This window comes from Ailuropoda melanoleuca, chromosome 8 (assembly GCF_002007445.2).
Source record: "Ailuropoda melanoleuca isolate Jingjing chromosome 8, ASM200744v2, whole genome shotgun sequence".
NCBI lineage: Eukaryota > Metazoa > Chordata > Mammalia > Carnivora > Ursidae > Ailuropoda > Ailuropoda melanoleuca.
The window spans coordinates 6373475-6382262 of NC_048225.1; the positions used below are offsets into that span (position 1 = coordinate 6373475).

Here is an 8788-nt window from a genome sequence, read left to right on the forward strand (position 1 = left end):
AACAGAAAAGATCTTGAGACAAATGAAAATGGAAACACAACATACCAAAATTTATAGGATAGAGCTAAGGCAGAACTAAGTGGGACATTTAGAGTGACAAATGGCTACATTAAAAAAAAAGAAAGATCTCAAGTACATAAGGAACTTCATAGCTCAAAGAGTAAAAGAGCAAACTAACCCCAAGTATGGCAGAAGGAAGGAAAACTAAAGATTAGGGCATAAATAATATAAAATAACAGTGGAAAAATCAACAAAACTAAGAGTTGGTTTTTGAAAAGATAAAATTGACAAATGTTTGTCTAGAATAACAAAGAAAAAGAAAGATGGAAATTCAGGAATGAAAGAAGTGACATTAAAACTGATGTCGCAGAAATAAAAATGATGAGACTACTTATGAACAACTATGTATCAACACACAGAATAGCCTCCGAGAAATGGATAACTTCCTAGAAACACACATCCTACAAAGAATAATGAAGAAACTAGAAAAGTTGAGCAGATCAATAATAAATAAGGAGTTGGAATCAATAATCAAAAACCACACAACAAAGAAAAGCCCAGGACCAGACAGCTTCACTGATGAATTCTACCAAACATTTAAAAAAGAAGTAATTCCAATCCTTCTCAAACTTTTCCAAAAATTGCAGAAGAGCAAACACTTCCAAACTCATTTTGTGAGGCCAGCATTGTCCTGATTACCACAACCAGACAAAGACACTTATTTAGAAACATGGCTTCAGAGCCTGGAAGGAATTCTCTGAGGGTAAAGGTGATTCACACTGCTGTAGATGTGTCTCTCTTCGAGGAAGAGAGACATTCTTAAACCGAGAGAGTAAGGTGGCTACCACTTTGAGACTAAATTACCTGGTATTACAAAGGCTGGATCTGGTAGGGTCCGCCCAGAGAAGGAGAGTGGAGGCATTTGGGATGAAGCAGGTGGTAAGAGGTGACTGAATCGGGATGACTGGATGACCCCCCGATGACCCTACATGAGGTGAACTGTGGGGGTGGTGTGGAAAGAGCCATGAGTTGGGGGAGATTGATAGACAACCATTCTCTGTCCCCTTTCTATGACTTTTTATGCTTTATTTCTGCTTGAATCTTGTTCTCTACTGTCACCCTCACAGTTCCATCCACCGGGCAAGCTTGAGCTCATTCTTCCAGAATCATCTTGAGTATCATCTTCAAGAATCCTCTTCTGTGAGATTTCCCCTGGCTCCCAGAGGGAGACGCTTTCTTCCTCCTTGTGTCTGGTGGATCATGGTTAGCCTTGTCCTTGTAGTATATACCACCATATTGCCTCATTTCCCCATAGTAGGTTAAAAGGCACGTTATAGATTTTCAATAAATAACCACAAATTATGTAAGTAATAAAATGAGTGATGGTGGGAGCCAAATATTTCTGTGAGGTAGGGAGGCCTGGAGAAGGGAGTGTTATAGAAGGTAGGCATGATTGCTACATGGGTAGTTTGGAGAGGTCCACAGACATTTACTGCCAATGAACCAGGAGGTCTAGAAGCATGAAAGTCAACAGACAGAATCTTATCTTGGGTAATTTAAAAGTGATTGAAATGCTTCTAAAATCTAGTGGGATAAGCTTGCTTGTCCTGTGTGAAAGTACCTAAGGAAACCGAATCTCAAGATAATTCTACCTCCTGTATTTTAGATACCAATAAAACACAAAAGCCAGAATGGGAAAAGACTTTTTTTTCCAGATAGAAAGCTGGTGATCTGTGCTTAGCTAGCTAGAATAACCTGTCATGTCATCTAGCCTTATTCTCCCTGAATATTTAGCACATCTTTGTATGTTCTATACAATTAGAATTGGCTTACATATGATACACACACACACACACACACACACACACACACACACATACTTATAGGTCCCATAACTATGATTATGGATTGTGTATATGGCTGATCTCCAAGGTATCTAGGTCATTGCTTTTCATACAAGAGATGTGAAATCACAGAATGTTAGCATATAACCTAAAATTCTCATTTTGCAAAAGAGAAAGCTGAGCCCCAGAGATGTTATACAAACACATGCTATACGTTTAAACAATGAATCATCACATCATTCATTCAACAAATACTTCAGTGACTTAATGTCCAAAAACATAAAGATGTTGGATACAAAGATGAATGACACACAATCCCTGACATCAAGAATGTCACAGTTTTCTTGGGAACAGACATATAAACAGCAGTACACTGCCAGTGGAGTGTATCCTTTGATTTAAGTCTTTGAAAAACAGTTTGATGAAATATAAGTTGTTTTTTATTAAATGACTTTGGTCCTTCAATTCCACTCCAAAGAAATGATTTAGTGGGAATAAAGTTGGATATAAGCAAAGATTTATAGATTCTACCTTTTTAAACAATAGTGTTGCTTATGAGGATGTTGCTAGATTTCAGAATAAACTATGGTTTATGATACATGGAATTCTTTGCATTCATTAAAATGTATGCAGAGCGACACCTGGGTGACAGTTGGTTAAGTATCTGCCCTCAGCTCAGGTCATGATCTCAGGGTCCTGAGATCGAGCCTCTTGTCCTGCTCCCTGCTCAGCAGGGAGCCTGCTTCCCCCCCCCCCGTTTCCTCTCCCACTTCCCCTGCTCATGCTCTCTCCCAAATAAGTAAATAAAATCTTTAAAAAAATAAAATAAAATGTATGCTGAGGAAGAATATTAACATAGAAAGATGATTGTGACGTATTTATTTTTTTGGAGAGGCAAAAAGTAGATACCATTGTAGTTTATATTTCATGAACCTTTTTTTAAATGTATATCTTTATTTATGCCTAGAAAAAAACTCTCAGAGTATTAATAGTCATCTCCAAATGGTAAACGACAGATACTGTTCTTTTTCTTGTTTCTCTTGGCTGTATTTTTTAAAATGTTTTACAATGAATACACATTTGCTTTAAAAGAAAAAAGAAAAAAAAAAGACTTCTAAGGAAAATAAGTTATCTGGAAATCAAGGCAGCACTTTCTTTCCTGAATATCTGGAGCCATCCACATGGAGCCAGAGTGTGGGAAGGTCTGACCTGTACTGACCCACTCATCAGCGGCCCACTGGACGTGAGCAATTGTTTTTCACTGAATTGTCCAATTAAGCATTAACTGCAAATCCTTTTTTTTTTAAATTTCATGGAGGAAACCCTAAAACAAATGTTTTCTCTAAATCTTTGTGAAGAAGAAACAAGCAACAAGTAAATACATCAGAATCGAAGATGCTTTAAAAAAAATATCCAGGGGCGCCTGGGTGGCACAGCGGTTAGGCGCCTGCCTTTGGCTCAGGGCGTGGTCCTGGCGTTGTGGGATCGAGCCCCACATCAGGCTCCTCTGCTGTGAGCCTGCTTCTTCCTCTCCCACTCCCCTGCTGTGTTCCCTCTCTCGCTGGCTGTCTCTATCTCTGTCAAATAAATAAATAAAATCTTAAAAAAAAAAATATCCAGAGCACATGAGAGCACAGCTCTGCTCACTGTCTTCTGCCAGTAGAGTTGTTACCACCTCTCTGTGAACTCTGTGTCCCTGCCAGCCTCCAAGGGGGCTCCCAAGTCACCACATTATCCCTTCAAGTTCCGAACTGGTCTCGTGTCTCGATGGGTTCTATTCTTTGAAAACTGATAATTCAGGCAAATGCGCTCTCTCTTTATTAGGCAGAACAGCAAGTTACCCAGAACATCCCACTTTCTGATCATCCAGGGTAGACAGGTATTTACTGATTATTAGATCTCACTAATCTCGGTTCTCAACAAAGTGCTTTCAATCCATTAGAAAGGCACCATCCTGACATAAAAAGGACAAACTGAGACAAATTCAATGGGAACGCTGCACCAAGGTCAGAGCGAAAACAATATTTACCTCTCAAAGACCTCCAGCACTCAGACAGATTAAATTAGAGCAGGAATGAGTACATGCTCTCCTCTATTTATGTAGTTGGCAGGAGGTGCTTTATTTTATATAGATCACATAACCATCATTGAAAATGTATTCTATTTTTAAAGTGTCACACCCTGTCAGAGAGAGAATCTGGCTTCTTAAAGGACACAGTGTAGTCTAGAGGGGGCACAGAAGGAAGAAAGAGGCAGAGAGTGAACATTTATTGAACATCTCTGGTTATCTACTATAACTCTCACCCTAGAATCCTCACTGATCCTATTTCTAAGTCCTTTCAGAGTGTTGTTATGATTCTCATTTCACAGGTGAACAAATTGAGGTTGAGTTTCAGAGAGTTTAAGAAATAAATCCATGGTTGCACAGTTAGGTAAGTGGCAGGGACAGATTTCAGACTCAGATTTACCAGATCCCAAAGTCAGTGCCTTTTATAAAGCATCCTGCTGTTTCTGCAGGTCAAACAGAATGAATGCCGTCGTGTCATGGTAAATCAAAAAGGAGGCAGAGAAATCAAGTGACAAGGGAAAGTAGACTTGGCATTTAGACATTGAAAGCCTTCTACGAAGTGTGACATACTTTCCCACACTGATATAAGTGGAGACTGGGAGGTGGGGAGGAAGAGAATCTGATCAGGTATTTGCACCTTTGCAGACAGACACTCAGTAGGACTGACCTCCAGCAAAGTCATGGTGGAGGTGGTCGTTAGCTCTGGTGTTGAGTGGGCCTGCAGTTTCAAGGTGGGCACAGTGTGCAGGCCTGCAGTGGGAATCCAGTGCCCAGGAGATTCGGCCTAGACCAGGCATGCTCCATACCTTCACCGTGCTGCCTGCCCATTCCTAACCTCTCCCCAACTCCTGCCTTTGTTCTACAAGCTTCTGATTTGAAGTCAGCCTCAGCTCTGGCTTTAAGGGCTTATAAGTGGCAATTCTACCATTAGAGATTTGTTTCATTTGTGGGGAGTGGTAGTGGGATGGGCTTGTCTTTCTGATGTAGAGAATTAGGACTGAGCTCAAGGTAACCCATTCTTCACTGATCTCCTTCTCTCAAAAGCTGTTCCCTTTGAAGCCTATTTGGATTCTGACCCCCTGCAGACCTTTTTCCAGGCACTCAGGACCATGCTGGATGTAACTAACAGGATTCTGCACCAAGAGAACCACTAGGTCACAGTCTTCCAGGCTGGAAGATTTCAGTAAACCTTAGCTCTCCCATATCCCCTCTCCTTAGGCCCTGCAAGGTTACCGGTTACATTTGAAAATCTAAAATTGTGGAATTGTAACTATGACTTTAGATGTTACTAGAGTTTAATCTCAGATCTCTCCCAGTTCGACTACTTCCCCATTCACCAATAGTTATTTGAAAGTTTGGTCTTATGTTCAATGGGAATTGTTCTTATAGCTACAGCTCACTGGTGCCAATTCTGCTCTCCACGATTACAGTGGAGTCCATAGAGCAGCAGTGCTAAGAAGTGCCTAAAAGAACTGAGTACCTTAATGAGATTGCTGAGAGAGGCTTCTTGTAAGGGGAGGTGTGTAGGAAAGTAAGCTCTAGGCAGGCCACTTCCAGGAATTACTTCCAAATGCTCATGGATCCGATTCCCTCTGTTAGGTAGTGTTTGGGGTTTTTCTTCATGTGAAACCAGCCAGGAGTAGGCAGGCCTCAGGTTCCAGGCTGTAAATCTTCTGAGGACAGCTGTTTGTTTTCGTCAAATCTTTAGAGAGGCAGGGCTGTGTAAGAAAAAAATCTCAGGCTCCAATGTGGTCCCACTTGACATCCCCAGTTAGAGCTGAAGTGCTGGCTGGAAGAAAGAGGTGGAAGTAAATTCTTTGTGAGTTTTTGACAGTTGGCTTGCAAATAGACACGTGTCAATTGTGTAAGGCCTGGTAGAGTATCTAACACATTTTTTCGGTATAGAAAAAAACAATAGGAACTTGGTGCGTTGTGTGAAGCTGACTATAGCTCACCCACTCATTGCTCATTGAAAACAAAGCAGCCATAACCTCAGCAAAGAGCAAGTTAACTGTGTGGGTCCTAGAAAATGCCCAGGCCATACCAGCTCTGCCCTTTCTATGACCTGAACCTTCTGGCTTTAGGGCTCAAGGAACCCCAGAGAAGGTAGTCGCTACAGGGGCCACGGGGTCCGGCCCATGCAGGATGTAGCCACGAGTCCAGTGGCTTTCTACTTAGTATCTTCCAGAGAGGCACCTTGGATTAATGGAATGAGCAGGCTTTGTAGACGGGCAGACTTGGGTTAGAATTCTGGTTTCAGCACTTAGTCGTTGTGTGCCCTTGGATAAATTATTTAGCCTCTCATTTTCTTCCTCTATAAAATGGAGATAATTCTGTATCCCATAGCGGTGTGCCAAGGATTAAGTAGGATAATGTTTGCAAATGCTGTGTATTATAGTAGTTGTTCACGGACTATTTGTTCCGTATCCCTTTTCTGATGCTAGCTTCCTTGCCTGCCACTCTTCCTCTAGTCAGCAGTTTGGGGTAAGGATGTGTTAGGAAGCACTTTCAGATATAATCCCGCACACACCTTGCCTTTGGGAGCTCTGCCTCTGACTACTGCTAGTGCTACTGCTTCCTCCTTTGACCATTTCGATCCCCATCATCACCTCCACAGAAAGATGAACCAGAGGACATGGAAAAAGCAAAACTCAAATCCATCTGCTCAGTTCTTTCTGAAAAGGCACAACTTTTGGAAGGAGGCTAACAGCTGTTATGGGAGTGAGTATGAGGCTTTTCTTTATGATGCATCTATTCTAGATACTAGAGAGAGAAATCAGACATGATTCCTGCCTTCTAGGGCCTTGCTGTCCAACGATGGAGTTGTATTTGTAGGTAAATAACTTCAGGACTATGATAAATGTTATAAGAGAGGTATGCCCAGGTCTTTGGGTCAGTAAACTCCACAGACCACTTCTCTCTATCTCACATGTACAGTGCAGCTAAACAGGGTTCCTGCCTTGTCACTGTTGAACTAGCAACTGATTATGGGTCTGGGGAGGACATTAGCTTTCTTAAGTTCTCCTTGGGTTCTGCTTCTAGTGAATTAATTCCTAGATGGTGGTGGAGAACTAAGAGGCAACTGGCTATTGTTAGCAAAGAATGACGGAGGTGGAGATAATTTTGAATTGTGTTAATGTTCTGAGAAACAAATGAGCTCCGTTGACATAATACTTGATTTAAACAATGGATTACAATGTATTACGTTTCAGTGTCCTTGCTGGAAACCTCAATCTAAGAGCAAGAGGTGGTTGTGAGATCTGATACTATGATAATCCCAAGAGTTTGCTTTTTTCCTCTCATTAAAGAAGGAAAAAAGTCAGTTTCTTTGGATTGTCTAATCAAATTCCGAAAGATAAAACCATTACATTTGAGGCACCTGCCAAGCTGAGGACAGGCGGGTGGACTGCTTGGAGGACACGGGGAGGAGAGGGCTGGGCCTGTCAAGGGCAGTGAAGATGCTCAACTTCTGTGCCACCCCCAGCTGTGTGTGGCAGAGCATTCAGACCTGCCCTCAGGTTTCCGCAGAACCTTGCCAGATGCCAGAAGTAGGTGGATAATTGTAACGAGAACAAACTTAGAAGATAAAATGACTGATTAAGTAAATAAACATTATAGATGATGGACCAAACACTTTGAGACCACTATGATCTGTAGACCTAGTCCTTATAGGACAGTTCTTAAGATTTATTTATTAGTTTTAGAGAGAGGGCGGAGGAGGGGCAGAGGGAGAGAGAGAGAGAGAGAGAATCTCAAGCAGACTCCCTGCTGAGGGGAGAGCTGGACATGGGGCTCAGTTTCACAACCCTGAGATTCACATGACCTGAGCTGAAATCAGGAGTCAGGTCACTTAGCCGACTGAGCCACCCAGGCTCCCATAGGACGGTTCTTTAAGATAAAGCAATACTAGAGGTACTGGATCTTACCAGACATCTGAACAACCCACAGAGTAGATACAGAAAACAAAAGAATTGGGCAAAGATGAAATCAGGACACTGAAACAAACAAAAATTATGAAACTTCTAAATAGAAACAGAAACAAAGAAATAACAGCAATGCTTAGAACCCCAGTGCAGAAGAAAGGGGCCAAGAATAGGATGAAGACATTACCTTTAACCCTTGAAGAGAAGGAAAACAAAGAATAGTCAAAATCTTTTTTTGAAATTTGATTCTTATGAGAAACCCAAACTTACTTACCTCTGGGTGGACACGAGGCTGATGAAATTCTAGACGTTGTCTACTCCTGATAGCCTTCAAGCCCTGCTGAGGTACCAGATGGATTCAGATGAAGAGGTGCTGAGGAAGCTCTTTGAGACCCCAGCAGGGAAGAGCAGACACAGGTGCTAGACATCTGTGAGAGCTGTGTTCAGGAAGAAACCTCAGGGACGTGAGAGACCCTCCCTATGATCGCTGACCGTGGAGTTGATATTGCAAAGGAAGAGCACCTGCCTGTGTTGGTGAGGTTTGCTGACAGATCCATCACCTGAGGGAGGGACCTGTGGGCTTCCTACCTTATGAAGCTGATGTGGAAGTTTCAACTTTGCCGTTTCACACTATGGTAACTGAGAAGTTATCCATAAACATGGATGTAGTCATAGCCAGGCCTACACTGTGTCCAGTGGATTTTCTCCCGAAATTGAAGTTGTTGTTGCCTGTAGACTTTTAGAGAAATACTCCCAAGCTATCTACACACTCTGCTCTTCCTGTGCCTTAAATATATGGTTGGCAAAAGCAATGTCTGTTAGGGGAATATCTGTTGCATTGCATTAGAAACACTTGACAAAATTCGTTGTTGTTGTTGTTTTCCAGTCAATCATCACACCTGCCTCTAGAGCATGGCAATGTAATTTCTGTCCTCTTTCAGAACAGTGAAGAG

General features: G+C 41.9%; 1 pseudogene; it reads left to right on the forward strand.

The window, feature by feature from the left end:
- The first annotated feature begins 7046 nt into the window (after positions 1 to 7046).
- On the forward strand, positions 7047 to 8492 carry LOC105236793 (annotated as a pseudogene).
- The last annotated feature ends 296 nt before the right edge of the window (positions 8493 to 8788 follow it).